This window comes from Protopterus annectens, chromosome 2.part1, assembly GCF_019279795.1.
Source record: "Protopterus annectens isolate FY-2018-M chromosome 2.part1, PAN1.0, whole genome shotgun sequence".
Lineage (NCBI taxonomy): Eukaryota > Metazoa > Chordata > Ceratodontiformes > Protopteridae > Protopterus > Protopterus annectens.
The window spans coordinates 1,721,093,020-1,721,118,734 of NC_056729.1; the positions used below are offsets into that span (position 1 = coordinate 1,721,093,020).

Here is a 25,715-nt window from a genome sequence, read left to right on the forward strand (position 1 = left end):
TGGAATGTCTGTAGACTGGCTCCGAAGAGGACTGCTAGTGATCGGCACCGAAGCACTGGGTGCAGACACTGCAATGTCCGTCTCCAGAATCTCGATCGGCTCCGAGGACAGTGGAGCCGATGAGACAGACACCATCTCCAATTTAGGTAACTTCTGTGGAGGTTCAGAGACAGAAGTAGAGGCTGGAGAAGGCCTTTTGGAGGTCTTGCCCTCATCTTTACTGGAAGAATGCGACCTAGCAGAGTAGGACGAGCTGGCTAGGTCTTCTTCGAAAGAAGGTTTTAACAATCCTTTTAGAATCAACTTATTCTTCCATTCCTGGAGCACTCTAGGAATAAAGGAATGGCAAAAAAGAAAAGTCTCTTGAAGATGTACGGCCCCTAAACAGTACACACAGACGCTATTGTCCATCAGTGATGGACATTTTTTGAGAGCATTTAGTACACTTTTTAAATCCTGTTTATGCTCTTCATGTTCATAGGTTGGTACTAGGTTATCGGCCCTAAGGCCTACCCAAGCCTAGCCATAATTCCCTGGAAATTTCTTCCCACAATATTTACTTCTCTGGGCCCCTGTCTAGCAGGGCGACTGACATGATCCCCTGGGTGAATTTCCTATCTCCCATCCAATCATCAAGGTTCCTTTGGAAGAGGGCCAATGAGGCGCTCTGCTTGACATGCATGGGCAGTCTATTCCACAATATGGGGAGTCTCTGGGTCAGGAACCTATCCCTCCAGCATGTTTTGTTCACTGTGATAAGGTTTAGATCCCTGGAGCATGTGGCTCTGAGGGATTGGGATTTCTTTAAGTGGAGCATGTCCAACAGCTCAGGGTTTGACATGGCCTTGAATGTTAAGCAGAGATCGCCTCTGACTAGACGATATGCCACAGAGTATAGCTGGAGTTTATTTTTTAGATGGTCAGCATATGGCATCTGCTTTAGGCCTATGATTCTTTTAGTGAGGTATTTCTTAGGCCTTTCCAGCTGTTGCAGTTGTCTTGTGAGGTACATACCAAATGGGGCATTATACTCTATAATGGGTCTAATGAGGAATGAGTACAGTGGGACAATGACCTCCTTTTTTCTGGATGAAAAGCCCTTAGCAATGAGGTGTGCCACATAGAAGAATTTCCTGACTGTTGTGGTGATGTGGTTATCGAAAGTGAGACCACTGTCCACTTGTGTCCCTAAGTCTCTCATCACACTTTTGATGTTTAGTGTCCTACCGCCTATGTGGTAGTTCATGGGTACATGTTTTTTTCCAAAGGGGATAACTATACATTTCTTGGTATTAAGCTTGAGCCCATGGCTCTGGCACTGGGCATCTGTTTCTGTAAGGCCCTTTAGTAGAATATCCACATCATTTGGGGATTCAATAATGGCTCCCAGTTTGCAGTCCTCTGCAAACTTTGTTAGCCAGAGTCCCTTAGTGTTGGCCTGTACTTCAGAGAAGTAGATGCCAAACAAAAGTGGTCCCAGGACTGAACCCTGAGGTACTCCACTTGTCACTTGTTTGGAGCTAGATTTGGAGTAGGTTACTTTTACAGTCTGAGTTCTGTCAGTAAGCCAGTTGGCAACCCATCAAGTGACGTAGGGATTTATGCCCAGCTTAGAAAGTTTATCTATGATTCCAGAGTGGGGGATGGTGTCAAAGGCCTTGGCGAGGTCCAGATAGGCTGTGTGGACTGCTTTACCCTCGTCCACAGCTCTGGAGACAGATTCAAAGAAGTCAATCAGATTCAGGAGACAAGATCGGCCCTTCACAAACCCATACTGGGTAGAGTCCATTGTTTGAAGGTTGCCAGTGTCTGTTTATAAGTTCCATGATAATGCGTTCCATGCCCTTGCAGATCAGGCTTGTCAGACTGATGGGACAGTAGTTCCCAGGATCCAAGGCGGATCCTCCCTTGTGGAGCGGGATAACTGTAGCTGTGTGCCACTCAGTGGGCACGAAGCCTAAGGTGAGGCTATGATTTCATAGTTTCATAGTATAGTACTAGGCTATCTGCCCTGGGGCATGTGTAAGCCTAGCCATAGTGATGTGGCTTTTGCCACCCCATGAAATGGTACAAAAATGTACAGAATAAATTTAGAATACTGTGCCTCCGTCTAGTAGTGACACAATGAAGGTCCCCTTGTATAATAGAATTAGTTTACTGTGCCCCTGTCTAGCAGTGACACAGATGTGACCCCTGGGGTAAACTTACTATCTCCCATCCACTCATCAAGATTTCTCTTGAATAGAGTCAGTGAGGGGCTCTGCCTAACACGAACTGGGATCCTGTTCCAAAGCATGGGAAGCCTCTGGGTTATGAATCTATCCCTCCAGCATGTCCTATTCATACTTGTGCTGAGGTTTAAGTCTTTAGCTATCGTGGTCCTGATGGATTTGGATTTTTTGAGGTGGAGCATGTCCATCAGATCCTGATTGGACATGGCCTTGTACGTCAGGCAGAGATCACCTCTGAGCAGATGGTATGCTACTGAATAGAGCTGAAGTTTCTTTAGTCTGGCAGAATAAGACATATGTTGGAGACCCTTGATCCTCTTGGTGAGGTACTTTTGTGGTCTCTCCAGCTGTTGTAAATGCCGGGTGAGGTACATACCAAACGGGGCATTGTACTCAATCATGGGTCTGATGAGGGAGGAATATAGGGGTACAATGACATCCTTGGATCTGGATGTGAATGTCTTCATGATGAGGTGTGCAAGGTAGAATGTTTTTCTAACCACTTTGGCAACATGGGTGTCAAATGAGAGGTCGCTGTCGACTTGGGTCCCTAGGTCTCTGATTACTGTTTCCGTACTCAGTGGGTTGCTGTCTATGTGATAATTTGTGGGTACTTTGTTTTCCCCAAAGGGGATGACTATACATTTTTTGGCATTTAGTTTAAGGCCGTGACTACGGCACCAGTTGTCCGTTTCTGTGAGGCCTTTTTGTAGGATGTGTGTGTCTGCTGGTGTATCAACTATGGCGCCTAGTTTGCAGTCATCTGCAAACTTTGTCAGCCACAGCCCTCCCATGTTTGCTTTAACATCTGAGAAATAAATGCCGAACAAAGGGGTCCCAGGACAGATCCCTGTGGGACACCACTTGTGACTGGCTTTGAGTCTGACATTGCTCCAGCGATTTTAACTTTATGGGTTCTGTCCTTTAGCCAGTTTGCAACCCATCTAGTGACATAAGGGTTTACTTTTAAGCTGTTGAGCTTATCTATGATGCCTGAGTGGGGTACTGTGTCGAAGGCCTTAGCCAAGTCCAGGTATGCTGTATGGACTGCTTTGCCCTCATCAATGGCTCTAGTGACTGTTTTGAAAAAGTCAACCAGGTTTAAAAGGCAGGATCTGCCCTTTACAAAGCTGAACTGGGTGGGGTCAAGTGTCTGTAGGTCCCCTATGTCTCTGTTAAACATGACACTTAGGTGGGGTGCCACTTCATTTTATAGTTCATGTAGTACACAGCCTGGGATGTCATCTGGTCCCATGGATGCTGTATTCTTAGGTTTGGAGAGTGCTGTTTCTACCTGTGTGGCTGTGATTATCAGAATTTGGCAATCTTTTGGTATTGAGATGGGCCCTTTAGGGGGTGAGAGGGGGGGTGAAGTTGGCACTAAAGCGATCTGTCAGGATATTGGCCATATCCTTGGGATCAGTACATTTAATGCCATTCTGTTGTAGCTCAGAGCAGTTCTGAGCATTGCCATTTAGATTCTTGACATAACTATAGAATGCCTTGTGATTGTCTTTGGAATCTTTGTCAATTTTATTTTCATAACTAGCTTTTGAGGATTTTATGAGGGATCTCAGCTTCTTATTGAGGCTGGTGAGGGAGATTTTTGCATCCTGGGATTTTCCTCTGATGTATAGTTTGTTTATAGCAGGGGACCACCAGATTGGCTTCCTTTTTTTGGAGAAGAGCATCTTGGTTCTATTTCGGATGGCACGATTCATGCATGAGTGGATGTGCTCGTACAGTGCCTTAAGTGTAGGATTCTGCAGTCGAACTTCCAGATCCCATCTGCGTGGGTGTTGTGAAGTTTGTCACTTCTGACTTCAGTAGCATGAAGTTGGCTTTAGAGAAGTTTTTTAAGGAGGTTTCCTTACTGGGGGTGGGGGTGGGATGTGGATGTCAAGAGAGATTTGCTTATGGTCAGACCTGACCAATGAGGGGGTGACCACTGGTGTGGAGCATCCATCTCCCAGGTTTGTAATGACGAGGTCTAGGATTATTGGAGCCCCTGGTGGGACAATGGATTAGGTGATCCAGGGCGTTAGAATTTATGAATTCCAAGAACCGTTGGGAAAAGGAGTTGGTACCCGAGTAGTTTTCCCAATTAATGGCAGGGTAGTTGAAATCACCCAGTATTAGGGTGTTTAGTTGTATCTTAATATTTTCCAGTATGTTTAGGAAGGTATAGTGAGAATCTTGGGGTATGGTGGGGGATCTGTAGCAAGCTACAATTTGGATTGCAGTCTTACCTAGTGTTTAGTTGCACCTGGAGAATTTCAGATGCATTGTGTTAGGCAACTAGCCTGGAGGTGTGAATATCCTTGGTGAATAGGGACACTCCTCCACCTTTAATGTTTCGGTCTTGGTTTTGTGGCCAAAAAGTGCGGTAAGAATTGTAGCCTGGTATTGCAGGGGTGCTCTCTGGAGCCTTGAACCAGGTCTCAGTCACTGCACAGATATCGATGTTCTCCATTTTTAGGAGTGCCTCGAGGGAGTGGATTTTGAGGTTTAGACTTCTAGCATTGAGTAGCATTACCTTCAGATTTTGCATGCTTGTATCTGTTATGGTGGTGGTTTTATCCTTTGAACCTTGCCTAAAAAAGGCACTATAGGGGTGGCAAGAGCTTTAGCCAGTAATCTGAATCCCAGGGGTGACAGGTGCAGACCATCTCTGGCAAAGCATTGTGGTTTGTCGATCATGTCTTCCTGGGGAGACAAATACTGGATCCCCTTTGAATGACACCAGAAGCTTAGCCAATTGTTGAAGTCAATCATTTTGTCCTTATACTGTGGTATCATTCTGGGCGAAGGCAGGATGCTACTCAGGGCTACGGTCATACCTGCCTGGGTCACATGATCAACGAGCTCTTCCATGTCTCTTTTCATGTAGTCCAGGGAGGTACATCTCAAGTCATTCACTCCAGCATGGACAATGACAGAGTTGTATTTGTACTTGTTGTGGAGTGACTTGAGTGCATGCGTTATGTGGTGGATCCTGGCACCCGACAGGCAGCTGATTGCAATTTTCTCCTTGTTCAGCCTGGTGAGTGGGACATCAGTGTGCCTAACTATAGAGTCACCTATGACTAAAGTGTTGGGTACATTGTCTTGCCTTAGGGGCTGTTGTTGGGTGGTGTTGTGAGCTATGTGTCACTTTGGTTGTGACTGGTGTTTGTTTGCGTTTCGGCTTCGGAGGTCCTTGTTGCTTGGGCAGGTCAATGTTAAGGGCCTCCGCATATGTGGGTTTAGTGTTGCTATGTGTGGGTGTTGATGGTTTGAGTTTTGAAGGGCTATGAGTTGCTAGAGGTGTAATGCAGGTGTTAGCCTTCTCCTCTTGACTGTCTAGCACAATCTTGACCGGAGAGAGCTTTGCTTCCATTTTGGCTATGTAAGTGCATCTCTCGCAGGTTGTAGTGTTGGGTGGTAGGAGGAGAGGATTGTCTGTGTACATGAGGAGTTGCCGCATTGCCCCAGTATGCCCAGATTCACCAGGTGGACAGGAGAAATCACCAGAAGCTGAACCTTGGACATGCCTGTTTAGGTGCTTTTTTGTAATGTTTAAGAGCTGTTTTCCCTTACCTTTGCAAGGTACTTTGCAATCGTAGGCTGTTTAGTGCCTATGATTACTTTCTCCTTATTGACAAGGAGAGCTGAGTGCTTGTATCAGTTTCAGGCTTCCTAGTGCTTTCCAGCAGGTTCTAGAGCAAGTGCTAGTCCTAGGGGTTCAAGATTTTAGTGCTACTACTGAAAAACCAGCTAGTTTTAAGGGAAAATTTGAAGAGCACACTCTCTGGCACCTGGAATAGTTTCCTTAGACATAATGGCAGTCTCAATAGGCGATTGAGAGAAAAAGCAACACACTCACTCCACAAGAGAGGAACTAGATCCTCTAACTTAAACAGATCTAGCCCTATTTCTCACAACAAACAACCAAGGGAAGTTTTACTAGGTTCTCTAACTTAAACGAACCTAGTGTAAAGGAAAGGGAAACAGACTAATACCTCCAAGTAAAACGGTTTAGTAAAAATGCACACACTCACCGGAACACACACACACAAAAAAGCCAAAAGGCCCAAAATTTTATAGCAGGAAAAAAAGTCAAGTCCGATTAAATTGACACAATCGGTTATCACAATAAGGCTAACAGCAATAAGAAAAGCACTTCACAAGAAGTTAAAAAAACTTCTAACAATCAGAATAATAAAGAATTAAATCACTTAGCCACAGCCAACCAAAACAAGCTTCCGACTGATGACGTGGCAAACGAGATCTGGGGAATGTGCGCATGCATCATGGGATACCTATTAGCCACGAGCCAATCAGAAGTTTTCAGGCTTTCTAAGCGGCCGAGTCGGAGCAGAGGATCGGCTCTGAACCCACATGTAATAATGGAGGTGAGACAGGACTACATAACATCTAAATATTCCCCAACCAGGACATTACGTAGCTCAGACCAAGACTTCCTACAGATCTATAAACCCAAAACCAAATCAGGGTGTTTACTTTATAACTATAACCCTGCTACAACTTGGAAACAACTACCCCTAGAAATTAGGTCCCTTAACAAAACAAAACATTTCAAACTAGCCACTTAGGAATATCTAATAAATAAATGGTCCTGCAGCTGTAGTCATCCTCCCTGAAACTACCTAACCCTAGCTCGTCTCTCATCCCTCCTTTCTATTCCACTGTCTGTCTTAATATCTATCTACCTCTCTGTCTCGTTGCTTAACCTCTACATGACCTTACTACTCCATCTGTACTTCTACATTACCTTACTGCTCCATCTGTACCTCTACATTACCTTACTGCTCCATCTGTACCTCTACATTACCTTACTGCTCCATCTGTACCTCTACATTACCTTACTACTCCATCTGTACCTCTACATTACATTACAACTACATCTATCCCTACAGTGTATATAACTACTTAGAAATAATGAATACTGTTTTCCCTACATTGACATTGTACCCAAGTTTTTGTTTTAAAACTTCTGACATTGTACTCTACTGTTTTTGTGTATGATTTGTAGTAAATGCTTTTTGCAGTTTGATCTCTAACATTTGTACCAAACTGTTTTCTGTAAAATGTTATTGTAAAATGTTATTTCTCTAATTGTTTTAGCTGCCAATGCAATTTTCTTGCTGACTTTATGCAAAACGTTAATACTGACGGGTCTCCACTAAAAACGAGCTAATGCTCAGCTGGACTAACCCGGTTAACAAATGTAAAATACAATAAATAAAGTGCCTGGATAGCCCAGTTTTCTATGTGGGCAAAATGGACAGGGTTCTTAAAAATAGAATTTATGAACATTTATATCACGTAAGTAAACAGAGTAATAAAAATGCCCTTTTTAAACATCTTAGTAATAGTCCTGATTGTACTAAGTTCAAGTTTGCTATTTTGGATCAGATTGGTTATGATCCTAGAGGTGGGAATAAGCTGATTCTGGAAAATGATGGAAGCTTAAACTTAATGCTTCCCACTTTCAGGGTACCAACAAAAACATTAACATATTTTGAATATTAGGTCAATCATGTAAAAAGAAAATTCATTGAATTTATGTTAGTTGGACAGGGTTATGTATTTTACCATACCTTTTTGTATTGTATTTTATTGGATAATTTTGATATTTATAAGAGGTATGGTCCCTTTAAATTTACTGTGACAACTGCTTAATTATTCTCATTAGGTTTTACATATATCTTGTGAATGAATGATTTGTTAGATTATGAAGTCCACTTGTTTTTATGGACGAAAGTGCTTAATCTTTTATTAAAAGCAAAAACAAGTTATGTACTCATCAAAACATTCCATGTTTGTTGTCCATCTCGCCATTCATTCATACTTGGATGGGTTCGGAGCCGATCCTCAAGTTAAATGAACCCTATCTTTAAATGGTAGTTCCCCATTACTGGAGGTATAGATAAAGGTGATACAATTCGAGAGCCAGTTAGAAAGAGTAACTTTAGAAATTGGCATACCCTTTTTGCCTCAGAGAAGGAGATGAATAACTGGTCAGATTTCCTGAAATCTTTAGTCCTATGCAAATAGAATCGGAGTTGTCTATGCACGTCCAGCTGATGGAGTTTATATTCTGCCTTGTTGCTACGGTTGGGAAAACACTAGAAGCTCAATGGATTGACTGATATTGGCTTGAGAGCAAACATTAGGTACAAAGGATGGATTATAGTTCATAACGATACCCTGTCCTTGTGAAAAATCAGATATGGCAGTTTGAGAGATGACGCTTGCAACTCTGAGACCCTTCTGGCAGATGTCACAGCAACAAGAAAAAGGGTCTTTCAGTAAAGAAATTTGAGGTCATAAGATGAAGAAGGTTCAAAAGGTGGCAATGTAAGTTGAGATAGGACAAAATTTAAATCCCAAGGAGGAAGTGGTTCCTTAAAGGGAAGTCGCAATAAGGAGGTGCCTTTCAAAAACACTTTGCACAACCTGTGTTACATTAAATTAGAAAAATGGTCACCAATGTGGAAATTTGAAACTGCAGCTAGCTGTACTTTAATGGTTGCTGCAGCTGAACCTTGTTGGAAGAGTTCCACCAGGAACTCTAGAATGGATTAAATGTGCACAGAAAAAGGGTCAATGTTTATATTTTGTGTCCAGTGAGAAAATATTTTCCATTTGCTAGAATATAGTCTATTAAAAGCTTTATGAGAGGACATCAGTATGTGTTTTGAAGTCTGACTAAACTGAGAAGTGGAGCAGCCATGTTGTCAAGTTGAGGGTGTGGAGAGAAAGATGAAGGGCACCAGACATGTGTCAGCAGGTCTGGAACTGGGTCAAGAGTCCAAGGATTCTCCTGAAGATGAGGCCAAAGGAAGGGAAGCCAAATCTGACACTGCCAATATAGGGTAATGAGCATCACCCTGCTTCCCAAAGATTTTGCTTTCTGGATGACTTTGGGTATGAGAGGAAATGGAGGAAAGGCATAAAGAAGTCCCGAGGGCCAATCATGTACAAGTGCATCTCTTGGTGTCTCCCCCAGTGGGGGAATTAGGGTTAAGTAGCTGGTGCACTTGGCATTCAAGGGAGCGGCGAAAAGATTGCAGCAAGGCTGACCCCATTTCCGGAATATCTTTTCCGTTATGCTCTGGTTCAGAGACCACTCATGAGGCACCGATATTGCCCTGCTCAACTTGTCTGCTATCACGTTGGAATTCCTCGGGATGTGCATTGGTACTAGAAAGTGCTGGGAAGAAATTGCCCATTGCCAAACTCTCAAGGACCTCGCGACAAAAAGGATAAGATTTGGTTCCCCCTTGTTTATGTACCAAACCACCGACATATTGTCTGACTGTATAGCAATAGTCCCTAGAGGAAGAGAGTCGTGGAGTGGTTGCAACACCAGAAGCACTGCTCTCATCTCCAAGACATTTATGTGCAAGTGGGCCTCGTGTTCCTGTCATATACCTTGGATCATTCTTCACAGATAATGGTCACTGTAGCACTTGGTTGTTGTGGAACAAAAGGTCTCCTGATGGTCATATGGCTGGACTGGACCCACCACCGTAAGTCCTTTTTGCATGACTCAGTTATTCTGATGAGGTGAGATATAGGGAGCTCTTGAAGTGACCATTGGGAGAACAAAAGCCATTTAAGGATTCTCATGTGCATTCTGGTGAGAGGAACTAGAGTTATGGTGGAAGCCACTGTCCTTAGGAGTTTCAGAACTATCTTTGCCTTTACCGTGTCCTTGGGAAGAAGGTGAAGTACTTGCTACCAGAGGGCTGAAATTCTGCCTTCTGGAAGACGTGCCATCAAGGAAACACTGTCTAGATCTGCACCTATGAAGGTAATATGTTGACAAGGCAACAAGGCAGAATTCTGTAAGTTGACTATTATGCCTAACTGAGCACAAATTTCCAAAGTCACATCCCTGGCTTGCTGGAGTAGATGCTTGGTGGTGGCAGTTAGGAGCCAGTCATCGAGATATGGAAACACCTGGAATCCCAAATACCTCAAGTGAGCCATGACTACTGCCATACATTTGAACACATTAGGGGCTGTAGTGAGACCAAAGGGCAGAGCTCGGAACTGATTATAACTGGCTCCCAGCCAGAAGCGTAAATGACTCCTTGATGCTCTGTCCATTTTTATGTGGTAGTACACATCTTGGAGGTCTATCGAGCACTTCCAATTGTCTTTCCCTAAGAAGGCAAGTATTGACTGCAGTGTCACCATTCAGAACTTAGACTTCTTGACAGACTTGTTTAACTTGCTTAGGTCTAATATGGGTCTCCAGTCCCCTGTTCTTTTTAGCACCAAAAAATCTTGAGTAAGTTCCGAATCCTGTTTGGTCTATGGGGACTTCTTGCATGACTCATTTGTCCAGCAACGTTTGGTTTCTATAGTTGCTTGCTCCATCAGATTGGGTGGAACATCCGGGATTGTTCCGATTTGTGGGACAGGGTTGCAAAAAGGAATGGAATATCCTCAGGATATTATTCCTAGTACCCACTCGACTCTTGTGATACTTTGCCAGGCTTCTGGGTACAAAGACAAACGTCCCCAGACTGCTTCCAGAGTAGAGCAGGTAGGCATCCTTTCATGAGCGCTGACAGCAACGCCCATGAAAGGAATCATGATCGTCCTGGTTTTGGGGACCCCCCTCTGCCTCTAGGACGTCTATCATTGTTACCTCCCCCTCTGCCCCTGGAGAAGGATTCACCTCGTGCATCTTGGAAAGCTCCCTGGGACTTTTTGAACCACATTTTCCCACTCTTCTGACCTTTAGGGTAAGGTCTTAAAGGTACAGAAAAACGTACTCCAATGGCAAAGAGAGTTTTCCCTTCCTGCTCGTATCTGGTGAGTGTGTCATTTACTTTGGGTCCCAAAGAGTGAGGAACCATCCAAGAGGGCGTTAGTAAAGGTAGACTCAAAAGGTTCCACAAAATTGTACAAGTGCATCCAGGAGAGTCTCCTCAGGGAAACTCCAGAACCCGGTACCCTGTTTGCTCCATCCGCTGTGCAAGATATCAGCCTTGTAGAATTGTTGACTATAGAATTTAAGGTAGTTAGCTGAGAAGAGACCTTCTTATTCACCCCCATAGCTAATGTACCTTTGTAGAGTATCTCCTAGCCCTTTCAAGAGATCTCTTTATAGCCTTGTAAAGTGAGTTAGGTAGTTCAGCAATTGGAGTGTAAAAGTCGCTGACGAAAAGACATGGTTCCCGTATCTGTCCATCGTTCGAGAATCTTTGTTCAGATGATGGACAGATGAGGATGTCTCCGAGAATTCCTTCTTGGTGGCTGCTGCCACCACCATAGCATCTACAGGTACACCCTTTGTGTGAAAATCCTTTTCGGTAGGGGCTGACAAGAACTTGTTTGGCCTCCGAGGGACTGGTCCCATAGTGTCAGGTGACTCCCACGTCTTTTGAATGATCAAGTCTATTAGTTCATCAAAAGGTTGAGACACCCAGGAGGCTGAAGGTTGAGATCCAAAGGCCTTCAGGTACACAGACTCCTCATCAGATGGGGTGATGGCTTTCCAGCTGCCTCTCTGCTCTAGGATCTTTAGGATATCTGCAAATGAGATATCATCAGAGGATGACCATGGGGACCCTTCTGACTCCTCAAAGTCAATATCTGAAGTGACAGACTCATCAGGTGAGTCTATATGCTTCCTCTTGCACGTTCTCTTCTGAGGGGGTTCCTCAGAAGGGTATTCTGGGGAGGCCTCGAAGAGAGGGGTTCACCCAGTGGTGGATCCTGAGGCTCTGGATCTCTGCTGTTCTGTGGATGGGGTGGTGCCGAGACAGTAGCCAGTGCCTTAGAGGAATGAATGCCAGTATCTTTATGTAGAGCTGTAGGGAGACAGCACACTGCTCACCATCCCGAACGCAGACCCCACTGGCTCCGAAGACATCCCTGGCTCCAAGGAGATAGAGGACACCCCTGGACTCAGGGAGATCAGCTCAGAGGCTGACGTGGGAGCCAAGCTCACCCGAGCTAATGCGTCAAGGGGTAGACTCGGCACGGAAGAGGTTCGGGCCCGAGCATCCCCCTCAAGGCCAGCTGGCACTGTACAGCTTTCTCAAAGGTTGGCTTCAAGAGCCCCTTGAGAATCTATTTGTTTCTCCTCTCCTGTAACACTCTTGCACTAAAGGAGTGACAAAGTACAATCCTCCTGTAAATGAATAGCCCCTAGACAGTACACGCAAATTACATGTTTGTCAGTAAGTGACATTTTTTACATTTTATTAAAACCCAAAGGCTCATGCTCTCTCCCGCTCTAAAGTCTTTAGACATGATAGAAGAGAGTTCCCAAAAAACAAATCATGACTTTTCAAACTGATATACAACATACTCTAAACACTGCACTTCTAAGTAAAGATAAATTTGCACTTTAATTTAACAAACACTACACATCTAAGTAAATATAACTAGCGAAACTTAGACAAGTACAGCATTAGGGCCTCTAACGTAAATGGACATAGATACCAGGGATCACACACACACACACTACCAGCACTCTAACTCAAACGGGCGATCAGCTCTCTAACTTAAACGAGCTAAATATCAACTACTGCTAAGCATCAACTATTGAACAAAGGGGAATAAACAGACACCATTACAATAAACTATGGGATACAAGGCCTGTGAAAAAAAAAAAAAAACACAGCCAAAAAGCAGCAACCAACAGCAGAAGGAGATAAATTTAGCTACACGCTTAATCTAACTATTTAAACATGCTAAAAAACACAATAAATGCAAAACTACTACAAATGTCAGCTAATAGAGTGAAAAAGACAAACTTGGCCACGGCCAAGAAGAGCACATCCAACCTCGTAAAGCAGCAAAAAAGATCTGGAGAGTTGCACCACTGCATCATGGGATACCCACCTGCCATGAGCCAAGTTTTGAGACTTCCAGCTGTGTATACAGCCGAGTCAAAGCTGAGGATGGTCTCCTAACCCATCCAAGAAAGGACATCATCTGATTTTACATTTTCCTTTTATCATATTATTAGAAAAGATCGAACTCATAAAAAGGTGGTGGAGTGGCTCTCCTTTACTCATCTTCTCTGTTATTCCAAACCAATTCCCCAATTTGCTAATACAGAACTAATTCCAGACCTACTTCAAGTAAATAGGCACATACTTATAGTCTCCATATATATCCCATCAGGAGATAATGTCCCTATCCTAGAAGATATTCTCTCCTGGTTCTCCACCATTTCCAATGAAACTATAATCTTAGATGATGTAAACATTAACTGGACCAACATATAAACCCCCTACAAGCTCCCTAAACATAAACCTCTACACTCAACTTATCAGCTCCACAACCAGACAATCCAAACACTACTCCTCAGGAAGCACCCTTGACTGGATTCTGGTCTCACCCTCACTACATCTCAGATAGCGGTTCCCTCCCTGAACAATTCATTAACCACTTTCCCACTTTTGCTCATCACCTTACCCCCTCCCTACATCTCCACATGCTCCCTAAAAAACTTCAACCTCAAATCCTTCTCAAACTCACTTAGACTGGAACCCACTAAAAAATCTACCCTTAGAAGATGCCCTCACCTACTTTAATACATTCTTAAACCTTTTGGACACCTTCGCCCCCCATGAAAACAAAAAGAATAAAAAGCAACTGTCCCCTGGTTACCCAAAGATACCTTAGCAATCATGCGCTTCCAAGACAAAACTTGGACATGCTACCAGAAAAATAAAATCACAACCACCCTCAATGAATTCAAAATACTTCGAAACAAAGTAAGAAAACATACCATATCAGACTGCAAATCCAATTTCTCCACACTCCAAAACAACCATAAGACAAACCCAAAAAATGTTGGCATGGAATCTCCTCTCTCTTTAGTCCAGGTAAAAACAGAACCCCTGCCCTGATCCAAATGTTTCAGACTTAGACTTGGCTTCACAATTTAATTTTTTCTTCATTAATTCCATAGCTAAACTAACATCATCCTTCTACAACAATCTTACACTCATCTCTACCCTCCCGTAACTCTTCCTCCTCTTAGCAGTTTTACCCCCCAGCCACCTCCCTTCTCTTGAATCCAATCTCTACATCTACCATTAAAAACCTCCTTCTGAACTTGAAAACATGTTCTAACGCCCCTGATAATATCCCCACCTACTTTCTACAGGCAGCTCCAGAAGCCATTGCCTTTCCCATCTGCATTCTGATAAACTGGTCGAGCAAAGGTGGCCATGTACCCCAACTTTGGAAAAAAGCCTTCATTACTCCCCTTCACAAAGGGGACAACAATAACAATATCCCTAATTTCCGACCTACTGCCATCCTATCCCCATCTCAAAACTTCTTGAAAAATGCATCCACCTACAACTTTTACCTTTGCAGATAACGGCCTAACCCCCACACAATATTGCTTAAGGCCTGGCCATAGCGCTACCACTGCTACGCTCTCCTTCCTAGAAACAGTTAATAAAGCCAGTGACTCTGCAATACTGTGTCCACTCTCCTCTTAGACCTCTCAAAGGCCTATGATACTCTCTCGCATAACCTTCTTCTAAATAAACCCTCTAAACTAAATCTATCCCTCTCCACTATCAACTGGTTCACTAGTTACCTCTCTAATAGGCAGCAAGCAGTCAAATGGAAAAAAAAACACCTTACCATTCCTAAATACTCCCACAGGTGTGCCCCAGGGTTCCATACTTGGTCCCCTGCTGTTTAATGTCTTCATAAATAACTTCCAGCAGACCATCCCAAGTGCAAAACTCATCCAATATGCTGACGATTCTATAATCATATGCTCTGCCACCTCCATCTCCACTCTAATAAAATTAACCCAAGATGCTTCTCTTCTACCGAACAATGGATGTTAGATAACCACCTAGCACTCAATGCATCAAAAACTAAACTTATATTTACTCCTTCAAAAACCACTACCATTGACAAACTCATTCTTCATCACAAGTCAAAATACTCTTCTTGAAATATCTGATGCAAAACGTACAGTTGTGTACACTTAACATAAACGTAGATATTAGAGTGTATTCACTGTTGCAGTCATCACACTTGGGTTATCCTGCCAGGGGTAGCCCTCAGTCTGCCCAAATACCACAGGCTTAGTATTCCTGCGTCGGTTGCTGTCGCCCCAGGACTGACGTCAGGTCAGTGGTATAAAAACTGGCAGCCTATGCCATTACATCAGTTTTTCTTACCCCAAATGTAAGGAGCCCCCAAAAGAGAGCTAAGTTATGGTGGAGTAACACCACCAGTAGAAAGTAAATACCAACAGCCCTGTAAGGGTGAATAAGAGAGAGAGAGACAAGGAGGCTGGAGGGAGGGAAACCAGTACCGCAACAGTGAATACACTCTAACATCTACATTTATGGTAAGTGTACACAACTGTACTATGTTGTTCTTGTTTCACTGCTGCAGTCATCAGACTTGGGTTGATTGCCAAAGCTGAAGATCAGGTTGAGGCAGTCAAGAATTGGGGTTGGCTAGAATGCCCTGCAGGACTACGGTTGCAAAGCCTGCCTTGGATTTAGAAAAGACAGGCAGGTGGTAATGCTTGGTGACGGTATGAACAGAACTCCAAGTTTCAAGATTGTCCCTGGTAGGGAGCCCTCTGAGGAAGGCTGTAGAGGCTGAAGTTGTCCTAGTTGAATGAGTTATGACCCCCAGTAGGGGTGGTTTCCCATGTTATGAAACGTATCCAGGCAGCTGAGCAGAAACAACCCACTTAGAAGAAAGTAGATAAAATTCTCTTTATTCCAGACAAACAGAACACAACGTAGAGCACAAGCGCTTTCGCTCGGAATCTTCCGAGCTTTTTCAAGTGAAACAGCCAAGTGCTTACAATAAGTGCTTAAATACACTTACAAATCAATTAATTAAACCCTGTCCACAATTTTAAAAAGGCAATGCCTTACTTAAAAACAACCTCAAAGAATTCAATTCTAGTTAGATTGAATTATAAATATAAGTATTCATGTAAAATTTAAATTACTGATGTCTCATAATGTGTTCTATATGTTTAAAAATAGAAACTATCTTTCGTTACTTTCCCAACATCATCTAAACAGTGTATTTAAAATGTTTGAATCTACTGTCAACATTGTAAAATAACAATTCTTGTGTAAAGCAATAAAACTTTAAATATTAAAAATGGTAAACAATATTATTGTAAAAATATACCCTATTAAAAGTGGGAAGGTATTGCATGGAATCTTATCAAGTTCTATTTTAGGGAACAAAAACAGGTTTAGTGTTCAACAGAGTAAGGGGCCTTAGCTAACCTGAAAAGGCTAGCTAAACCTCAAGCTGACCAGTGTCAGAGTCTGGCCCTTCTTAGTTTTAAAACTGAGCTGATACTTAAGGTATCATTTAGCCCAGGTGGTTTTCCTGCGTCCAACTTGAGTTGCCACACGAGCTCCCTGTGTTGAAGGATGGCTTCCCAATCCCCTCCCCTGACATCTGGAGTGACCAGCTCCAGTACTAAAAATTTTAACTTAAAGTTGGGACAACTGAGGGAATGCTTATAGAAGGCATTGTTGTCCTCCTTCTTTTCTATGTCGTAAAGATGTTCATAAAGTCTTTTTCTAAATTCCCTTTCAGTTTTCCCTACATAAAAACTGTAGCAGGTCATGCATACACCTAAATACACCACCCCCTTAGTGCCGCAAGAAAACGAGCCATATGACTGAATGTTCATTCTTCTTGATTTGAGGTATACATGGGATTCATTCAAAACTGCATGGCACTGCTTACAAGCTCCACATTTGTAAGTCCCTTTACGGAGCTGCTGTTTGTTCCCATGTGCTTGTGGTCTCCTCTCAAACATTTCTTTGAGGTTCAAACCCCTCTTTCTGACAAATTTTGGTTTAACAGAGATAATGTGCTTAAAATCATCATGAGTTGTAAGAATAGACCAATATTTTGAAATCACATGTTCTATTTCAGTAGAGTTACTAGAAAATGTGTATACAAAACTGTTATTTGATTGCTCCCCATTTGCTGGCAAAAGTGGGGCCAAACTAGTAGAACAATTGCCCAGCAGTGGTGCATAGGAAGAATCCCTTAGCATGCGTACTTCTGATGTTAATGCTGTTAACAAGTCCAAAGGGTATCCACGCTTGAGAAACAATGTGTAACGTGGAAATTTCCTGATTAAAGTCTTCGAGCTTACTACACATCCTGGAGGCCCTAATCAGTTGTCCCTTAACTATCCCTTTTTTCTGATAAAAAGGGTGCAAGCTGTTGTAATGTAATAAAGAATTCGAGAAGGTGGGTTTCCGAAAGATTTTAGATTGGAACCCACCTACTGAATAATCCTTGTAAATGGTAACATCCAAGTAGTGAAGCTCTGTACTGCTAACAGTGTGTGTAAAATGAAGAAATTGGGTGGTCGTGTTAATGTAATTCAGAAATGCGGCTAACTCGTTTTCTGTGCCTCCCCAGAGTATACAAATGTCATCTAGGTATCTACGATAATGAATAAGATATTGTTCCCAGGGTGGTGTAAAAATGTAAGCGTGCTCCCATCTATGAAGGACCACGTTTGCATAAAGAGTGGCACAGGAAGCTCCCATGGCCACACCTTTGCGTTGTTTAAACAATTCCCCATTAAAAAATATAAAGTTATTCTCAAGTACTACCCTCATTAGGTCTATTACCAAGTTGGTAAGGTTATTACCTAGATTAGTTTCATTGTTGAAAAAATCCCCAAACCAATCAAGACCAACATCATGGGGAATACTGAGGAATAAGTCCTTGATGTCTATGGTGACCATAAGTACATCTGGAGAGCATTCTTTAAGTGGAATAGTTTTCAAAAATTCCCAGGAATCCTTACATACATAATTCAACAAAGGGACAAATCGCTTGGTTATGTAATCAATAAATTTCCCTAGTGGCACAGTTATGCTCCCTGCGCCCGCCACTATGGGCCTGAAAGCAAGGGGGTCTATCCCTTTGTGGATTTTGGGAATGCCAAATAAAACAGGAATCCTGGGTTTGCTGACAAAAAGGTAATTATAGAGCCTTTCATTTATAGCGCCCTGTAACAAACTGTCAGAAAGTAAATATTTTATTTTAGCAACAGCAATGTTATATTCGTTGCGAGAAATTAGTGTGTATTGATCCTCATCCTGTAGCAAATGATGAATATAAGCCTCATAATTGGAGTCATACATCAATACAACCCCCCCACCCTTGTCAGGTTTCATGATTCTTATGCCTTCCCTTCCTAAAAGCCTAATAAGATCAATTTCTTCAATGTTCATATTGCTGTGAAATAAACTGGGCTCTTTGAAAGGAAGATTGCGTAGATCATGCTGAACGAGTTCTTCAAACAACCTAACAACAGGGTGCATGGGTGGGTTCAATGTACTTCTTCTAATAAGCCCTTGATTATTACAAGGGTTACCCTTAAATAAATACTTCAAATTCAAGCCTCTAGTGAACAGCTTAAGTTCAACTAACAGGGCTGCTACATCCAAACCTTTGCTAGGAACAAAGTGAAACCCTCTAGTAAAAATATCGAATGCAGTAGCATTCACCTCAAAATCCGTGTAATTGTAGATGATAAAGTCATTCCTTGTATGTATGGTAGTTTCCTTCTTTAATTGTAATGATGTTGACAGAATCAGGCTTTATGAAACCAGACAGGTTGAGATTAGTTAATTCACCCTCTGTTGTTGGTAAACTGGGAATTAATAATGCTTGTTGCTCCAAGCTCCCAGTGCTTTCTGGTGTTTCTGCCCCCATGCCCCGGTCTTCCCGGGGTGTTGGTGAAAATCCTGATTATACTGTTTTTTACCTTTTTCCGCAAGTCTTTCACTTCTACGGGGTGGATCATCTATCTCATTGGGAAACACTTCATCCCTCTCATTGCCACTAGTATTATCTTGCCCAAGCTCACCTTTAGCTCTATTAAAACAGGGATAAGCTAAACCTTTTCTGCAATCATTCAAATCCCTTTCTAATTTTTCTACTTATAACCTTCCCACAAAATTGGTCCGCATCATAAAATACTTTTTCATAATCATGTTTAACCATGGAGAAAACATTATCTGCAGTGACAGCTTCATTCAACACATTCAATTCATCTGTTAAAATCTTAGCTTTTGCTTCATATTCACTTATGAATTATGAAACATCAGTAATTTAAATTTTACATGAATACTTATATTTATAATTCAATCTAACTAGAATTGAATTCTTTGAGGTTGTTTTTAAGTAAGGCATTGCCTTTTTAAAATTGTGGACAGGGTTTAATTAATTAATTGATTTGTAAGTGTATTTAAGCACTTATTGTAAAGCACTTGGCTGTTTCACATGAAAAAGCTCGGAAGATTCCGAGCGAAAGCGCTTGTGCTCTACGTTGTGTTCTGTTTGTCTGGAATAAAGAGAATGTTATCTACTTTCTTCTAAGTGGGTTGTTTCTGCTCAGCTGCCTGGATACGTTTCATTACTTGGTTTTGGTTGCTGTTATATATTTTGTGGTTTCCCATGTTGTTTGTAACAGAAATTAATGCAGTATGCTATTCATTTGGAGATGGTTTGATTCAATATGGCTCTGCCATCTGCCCCTGGTACAAAGCTGACTAGTAACTGGTCAGATTTCCTAAAGGACTTAGTCCAATCCAGGTACAATCTGAGCTGTCTGTGCACATCTACTGAGTGCAGGATCCCTTCCCCCTTATTTTGAGGTTTAGGTAAAAAGGTGGGAAAATGAATAGACTGGTTGAGAGCCACACTGGACACCACCCTTAGGCATGAAGGTTGTGTTAGTTCTGAGAGAGACCCTGTCAGCATGAAAAATTATGAAAGGTTCCACAGTCATGCATGCTTGTAACTCAGACACTCTTCTAGCTGAGGTGATGGCCAGAAGCAAGGCTGTTTTCCAAGAGAGGACTTCTAACTCTGCTGAGGCTGCAGGCTCAAAGGGGGGAGGGGGAGCTTTTCCAACACAAAGCTAAGGTCCCAAGTAGGAGTATTGGCTCTCCCTGGTGGCCTAAGTTGTTATCCCCTCTCTGGAATTGTGTGATGAGAGGGTGTGAGAAGAGAGGTGGCTCAGTGCTGTAATGTGCAGAGATGGCAGAGGCATGGATTTTAATGGAAGAGAAGGATAGGCCCCTGTAGAGTAGTTCTACTAGGTAATCCAGGATGAGAGGTAAGGTGGTCTGTGCTGGGTCAGCTCCTTTAGTCTGGATCCAGGAACAATACATTTTCCACTTGTCAGCATAGGATTTTCTAGTACTGGGTAGTCTGGCTTCACATATGACATCCAGGACTTGTTTTGCTTAGGGTAGCCACTGGAGGAGAAGTCAAGGAATAAGCCAGGCTGCTAGGTTCAGTGTCTGCAACTATGGATGCAAGAACTCTCCCTCCTGCTGAGCCAGGAGAGTTGGAATCTGGGGTAGGTGCCATGGAGGCAAAAGGGACAGACTACGCAGTACTGGGTACCAGTGCTGGTGTGGCCAGTCTGGGGCAATCAGGATTGCCCTTCGTCTTTCCTCCCTTATTTTGAGTAATACTCTGGTCAGAAGAGGTAGAGAGGGAAAGGCATAGATTGAGAGGTTTGCCCACTGGAAGGATAGGGCACCCACTTTACAGGCCTTGCTGTGAGATTCCCTGGTGCACAATTTGTTGAGCTGATAGTTGTAGGGGGAGGCAAATATGTACACCTTTGGGGTACCTCATTTCTGGGTAACATGGTTGAAGGTGTTGTGGTTTAATTGACACTCGTGTGGGTCTAGGAGATTACTGCTCAAGTTGTCTGCCAGAGAGTTGTGGTTGCCTGGCAGGAATTGAGCTTGCAGATGAATATACATGGCTGAGGCCATGTTCCAAAAGGTCATGGCTAGCCTGCAAAGGGGGTAAGAGTGGGTTCCCCCCCGCTTGTTGATGTACCACATTACTGTGGTGTCTGTTTTGATAAGTAGTGGCCCAAGGCAGAGTAGGGGACTGAAAGCTGTCAGGGCGAACTGAACAGCTAGCAACCTTTTTTTTTGTTTGATGCGCAGATGAATTTGGTTTGGGCTCCAATGGCCCTGAATGCACCTGCCGTCCAGGTGAGCACCCCAGGCATAGTCTGATGCGTCTGTGGTTAGGGTCTGGGCGGCGTGGGTTGTGAAAAGGGAAGTCCTTTGTTGTGGTTGCATGCTGCTGCCCACCAAAGAAAATCTTTCCTTAGACAGGGTATAATAGGTATAATAGTTTCCAGGTCCTGTGAATGTTGACACCATAGGCTTTTTAAGTACCACTAAAGTTTCCTCATATGCAGTCTGGCATATGGAATTGGTAGAATGCAGGAGGCCATGAACCCTAGAGCTTGCAGGATTTTCCTTCCAGAAACTGGGTTCTGGTGGCCAGTTGAGAGAAGTAGCCTGTCAGATAGGCTTGTTTTCCTAGCATTAGAAATGCCATCTGGGATGCCGTGTCCAGGCTGGTCTCCCAGGAATACAAATTTTTGACTGGGGATAAGTTTGGATTGCTTCTCATTGATAGTGTACCCCTGTGAAGTTAGTAGGTCCTTTACAAATGTCAGGTGCTGTAACAGCTTTTCCTGACTGTGCCTGAATTAGGCAGTCGTCCAAGTAAGGGTAAATGTGAAGTCTGCAATAAGCAATGGCTGGAGCCAGGCATTTTGTGAAAGCTCTGTGAGCAGTGGACAAGTCAAAAGGAAGTGCAGAGAACTGATAATCCATACATCCTGCCCTGAAATGTAGATATTTCCTGCAAGAATCTCTGATTGGGATATGCAGATAGGCCTCTGAGGTCTACAGTGGCTAAACAGGCATATCTGGAGAGCATAGGGAGAAGCTACTGCAGAGTGAGCATTTTGAATTTTGGTACCACCAGGAAAGTGTTTGGAATGGACAGATATAAGATTGGGCACCATGTGTTCTCTTTTCTGGGTACTACAAAAAGCCTGGAATAGAACGCTTGGCCTATCTGATCTGGAGAGACAGGCTGACTTGCCCTCATGGAGAGCAAGGAATGAACTTGGTTTTGTGCCTCTGCCCACTGGTTTGGAGGAAGACCTGGAAATCCCTCTGGGGCTGGCAAGGTGGGGACAAAAATTTGTACCTCTGGGACACTATGTTGAGGACCCATCGATTGTTGGTGATGGAAGCTAATTTTTCTGCATGGGAGGCAAGTTTTCCTCCTAGTGGCATGGCCAGATGAGCAGAGGTGAGAGGAGGAGTTGAGGATTCATTGGGAATAATTGGAAATTCTTTCCATAAGGGGGTGGCTTAGCACTCCCTGGTTTAGAAGTGGAGGAACTCCATTGTTTAGATCTCTGCATACCCTGAGACTGCTGTCTGAGGGGGGGTCTGTTACCCCTAGGTCTTGTCTGAAAAGGCTTTGAAGAGGCAGGAAAGGACCAAAGTTTTGAGGGGCAATGTCTACTGAATCATGGAGGCTGGACGTCCAAAAAAAGTCTTTGTCTGCATAGATTTAGCTTTTTCGTCCATCTTTTTTAAAACCTCTTCTGCTTTGGTGTCAAACAGATTGTCTTTCTTAAGAAGTGCGTCCAATAATTTTGATTTGACATGATCTGGCAAGGTCTGTTCCTTAAGCCAAGCATGCCTTCAAAGTACAGAACCTGTGACTGCTACCCTGCAGGATGCTTCTAGGGAGTCAAACCCACATTGCAGGGTATGCTTACTGATTTGGCTTGCAGAATGCATAACTTCCTGTAAGTCTATTTTCTGCACAGTCAGGAAAGGTAGACACTTTTTGTTTGAGTTCTATGGTATGTTGCTGGTATTTCAGCATGTAGAACTGACAATTTAATGCTCTAATGGCAAGAGTTGCAGAAGTATATACTTTTTTACCCCATCTGTCTAAGGCTCGAGAATCCCTGTCCAAAGGGTAGGGATTCTTAGCTTAGTTGCTTTTATTCCCTTAGGCTCTTGGGAGATGACGTCTGGGTCAGCAGCAGGATTCTTGAAAAGAAATTTGTGAGAGTCAGGGACTCTAATACCGGTCAGGTTTCCTGGGAGCAGGAGGTAAAGTATCCGGGGTTAGAATGAATTCCATGAAAACATCATCCACAACATCCAAGATAGGGAGTATACCTAAGAGCCTGTGCGGAGGTAAATCTAGAAATTCCCTGAGTCTCTTTTTGGACTGGGGGTAATCCTGGCATTCCCAATGGAAGCGCCCTCTCAAAGTATGTAGGGTTTCACCAAAAGAAAAATCCCTGCAGGAGAGGCAGAAGGAATGGATTCCTCTGCATCTGTATTCTCATAAGCAGATAAGGGCATGTCTTCATAATCAAAAACCTCAGACGGACTCTAGGTCAGATAAAGGTGCTGGGGAAAAGTCTCTTTCTTTTAGCAGGAGAAGGCTGGCTATCCCTAATCAGCATAAGGTCTTCTGCCATTTTAAGCATCTGAGATTGTGGCAAGGAAGCAGGCGCGCGAGTTTGGGTCGTCTGTTTTCTAGGCATAGCTCGTACTCTGGGCCTTAGAAACTCGATAGTTTTAGAAAGCACTGAAGACGAGAAAGTTGTCGGTTTGTATTGAATATCGGTAATGCGAAGAAAGTCCTCCGAAGCTGGTGCCTGCACAGTGGCTCCAGACCCATCCCAGGTAGAGACGCACGCAGGTTCTGTAGTCAAAGAAGAGTCTCGTGGCATACTGGACGCCAAACGGGTCTCGGTAGTGGCCGGCGAATCCATCGATGCTGGCATCAGGGGCTGCAAAAGCGCCTCACTGAGTACCAGCAAACTGGCAACTAGCTTAACGGAAGCGTCGGCAAGTTTGGACCTGTGCGGCCTTGTCTCTATCTTTATCCTTACATTTGTTTGGAAGATCGGTAGTCGGAAGCTTACCGAAGCCATTTCGGAATACGGAGATTGACAGCGAAAGTATTTAGCTACAATAAGGGCTCAACTATGAATAGTTTGGGCGTTGAACAAAGCACAAAACTGGCAACGAGGGACGTTGTGGTCTGGGCCTTAACAGGTGATGCAGTAAGAATGGAAATCTCAGTGTGGTATTTGCTTTCCACAGGCGAGACAACTGTTAACTTTTCCTGACATCGGTTAGAGCAAGAAAAAAAGGATCCCAACGGGGTACTTAGCTTTTAGAAGACTTCAACTTCAACTTCGGAAACGAAAAACGCAGGTAGCGGCCAACCGGCACTCGTGCAAACTGCTTCTGCTTTGGGCTCCTCAGCAAGAAAGACTGATGTAATGGCGTCGGATGCCTGTTTTTATACCACTGACGACCTGACACTTTACTGAATACAGTACAGTATAGTGAGTGTACTTAGTACAGAATACGGTACAGTACAGAGAGTACTGTAAACTACTGAATATGGGACAGTGCAATATAGAGGGTGTACTGTATTATTTATTTTATTTATTTATTTTACATTTGTTAACCGGGAGAGTCCGACTGGATACATGTCCATTTTCAGCGGAGGCCCGGGGAGAAAAGCTCCAGGTACATAACAGACATATGAACGTTGTTAATGCAAAAAAAGGAAGATAGTTGAGTTCTAAATACAATATAAAGTTACATCACATCTTGGGGAAAAAAATAACAGCAGCATATAAAAAAAAAAAACATATTACTGAATACAGTAGAGTGAGCGCAATGTACACATTACTGAATACGGTACAGTACAGTATAAACAGTGTACTGTATTACTACTGAATTCATTGCATAATAGCCTGTGGTCAAATCTGACAGATACTGCAGGAGCTCTGCCACAAAGCCCTACTCCAGCAAATTTACCGAGACTTTTGTCATTGCATAATGTAAGCACATTCATCATGAAGAACATTGTGTATATTAACTTTAAAATCAGTCAAATACATGCCTGCTCTGCAACTGAAAGTCTCTGAAATAATACATACACTCTAAGGAACTCTAACTAAACTGGCTACTGTCCCCTCTTTCTTGAATAGTAGACTATACTGCATATGCTAGTTATTTAGCCTCAGGAAATGACAGAAAAAAAAAAAAAAGAAGTTATGTACTCACCATAACGTTCCATGTCTGTTGTCCATCTCACCTTCATTCTTCACTAGTTGGGTTTGGAACCAATCATCGATTCCGACTCTGTCTATACACAACCTTGAGGACTTCCACCTGCTCATGGCTGTAGCTCTGTCCCATCATGCATAGGGAAGATTACCCAGACATTGTTTGCAGATATTAGACCTACTGTCCAAAAAAAATACTTGCATGCCTAAAACAGACTAATGGAGAGTCAGAGAACATTATATTCTGATCAGAACCGCTCGGTCCACCAGGAGCAAAAGGCTGGGGGAAGGATGGTGGGAAGTAACAATGAAGGAGGGATGGATAACAAAACATGGAACGTTATGGCGAGTACATAACTGTCATGTTGTCCTATCTCACCTTCATTCTTCACTGTCACTGGTTGGGACGGCGTCCCTACCACCATCTTTCTTGGGTGGCTCAAGGGAAAACACTATTCAGAACAGTGGACCCAAAGGAGGCCCTGTTCCTGCACGCC

At 43.1% G+C, this 25,715-nt stretch overlaps 1 protein-coding gene across 5 annotated transcripts in view; it reads right to left on the reverse strand.

Annotated features, from left to right (window-relative positions):
* ECE1 (endothelin converting enzyme 1) overlaps positions 1–25,715 on the reverse strand; it is a 4,237,764-nt gene that overhangs the window by 2,104,860 nt on the left and 2,107,189 nt on the right. The gene's annotated exons all lie outside the window — the stretch shown is intronic.